This window comes from Oncorhynchus mykiss, chromosome 21 (genome assembly GCF_013265735.2).
Source record: "Oncorhynchus mykiss isolate Arlee chromosome 21, USDA_OmykA_1.1, whole genome shotgun sequence".
NCBI lineage: Eukaryota > Metazoa > Chordata > Actinopteri > Salmoniformes > Salmonidae > Oncorhynchus > Oncorhynchus mykiss.
Window position 1 is genome coordinate 13,696,138 of NC_048585.1, and position 2,379 is coordinate 13,698,516.

Consider the following 2,379-nt stretch of genomic DNA (forward strand, 5'->3'; position numbering starts at 1 on the left):
CCCTTCTCTATGTTTGTTCCATCTGTGTTGCCATGGACACATGAAAACCAACGCTGTCACCAGGGGACAGCTAAGCCATAGTCCAGGGTTCTCCAACTCTGGGCTTGGAGAGCTACTGGGTGTGCAGGCTGTCCTTCCAGCCCTGCAGCAGGACACCTGATTCAGCTAATTATGGTCCCGAATGACGACTTTGATAAGTTGCCTTGGTCATGTCAGTCAACATTAACCCAGAGTTAAGAACACTCAGGAATACATGAAAAATTCGACCTTGCTTGTTTTCTTGAGAGGGAAGCACAGATCTATAAGTGGTTGGATTGGTGAAGATAGTTGAGTGGTAACCTTGCACACCAATCCAATCACCAACCACCAATTTACATCTGTGAAGGTAGGATTATTTCTGGAGTATTCCAACAGGGCCCAAGCCAGAGGTGCTACAACATTCATATTCCTGTCTTTGTGTGTTGGAAGAAGTGTCTGAATGCAACTCCCACCTGTACAAGGCCTATAGTGTTATCGTACAAGGCAGAAGAAGCTGCAAGCTGAATGAATGTCCAGCTGAGCACCCCAACGTTGCCACAATGATAGTTAGCAGGGAGATAAAATCACCTTGTCTGATTCCTATCGAGTCCTAGTGCTGTGCCCAGAGAAAATGACACAGTCTGCAGCTCAAATGACACCCTATTCCCATGGCCCCTGGTCAAAAGTAGTGCACTATATAGGGAATAAGGTGCAATTTGGGATGCATCCAGTTATATCACGGCAGAGTGGGCTGGGGGTACTGCCACGGTACTCTGCCACTCTGCCAGGCTTCTCCTCTATGCTCAGGACTTAATTTGTATCATAGGCATTGTGCTGCTATAATAGGATGCTACTACTGGGTTTCCATACAAATTGTATACAAACCGGATAGTAGCATCCTATTATAGCAGCACAATGCCCATTGTGCTGTGTTTTATTATGAATATTTCCCACCGATACTGGAATAACCAAAGCTGACGAGCAGAGATGCATAGTAACAGCAGTCCAGATACCAAACATTACAGTAAAGTTTTTTATTTATTTTTTAAATGGAGCCCATCCAAAATGTCAGCAGTTGGAAGACATTTTGAGTTGTTTAAAGGACTGCAAATATTGGCTGACGCTCCTCAGACTAATGCACATTGATTTTTCACAATTCCCAGGGACCTGTTAAGGAAATGTCAGGGTGGCATTCTGAGGCAATTAGAGTGGGAGGCTGGATGCAGCCGGAAGTGCTCTCACTGTTCCACAGTGCCAAACATAATGTGACTGACCAGAGGTAATGTCTTTGGAGTTCAATCTGAATGTTATTTTAGAATGTATCAAAGATGCAAGAATGATTTGTGGCTTCTAATATTGGTGCAGAGGGGAAAACTGATGTGACATTTCATGGATAACATTTATGAGCATCTGAATGATCTATACCCAAAGAGGTGGGCAATGCCTCTTGTTGCCAGTTAACAAACTCTCTCCCTAAGTAAGCTTCATATAATAAGATGAACGTGATGATGACTTCACAGAGGACATTGAATACGATGCTTCACACAAAGTCATCCTACGTTTTTTCTTTATAACAAAAGGCAATGCCACGACACTGCCTTGGTGAGACACACAGACACACTTGTGAATACTGAGAAGAATGGGCTATCTACTGTAATGGATCCAATGACATAGCCTACGATCAGCTCTTTGGGTGACAAATAGAGCTTCTCAGAGAGAGAACAAATCCACATTGTTGTTGAAAGTATATTGCCATCCACCCTGTCCATGCAGAGAATGCAACATTGCACATTTGACATATTAGTCCTTCAGCAGACATTAGTGCATTCATCTTAAGATAGCTAGGTGGGACAACCACATATCACAGTCATAGTAAGTACACTTTCTCTCAGTAAAGTAGCTATAAACAAAGCCAGAGCTAGAAGGTGGGGGGGGGGGGGGGGGGGGGGTTCAAGAGCAAGTGTTGGTTCAGGAAAGTTTTTTTAACAGGGGCGAGGTGAGGAGGGAGATTATTTAAAATACTTTTTAAAGAGGCAGGGTTTCAGGTGCTTTGGGAAGATGCTATCTCTCTGAAAGTAGATATATAGCATAGGCAACCAGGACCAATCAATAGCCAATTGTTCTCCTTTGCTAATTTTGCACTGTATACATTTACAATTCAATAATTGCTAATACATTAAATATGCAATCCCATGTATCTGAGAAACATTTAGTTTTTTGCAAATAAATCAAGAATATGAATTATATATTATTTCTGTAAACCTACATTTTTCAAAGTAAACAGTCTTGAAATATTGGGCGGGGATTATGTGATAACCGGGACAACTCGAGGAACTGGGAAAGCCTGAGGGCGGGACCCTG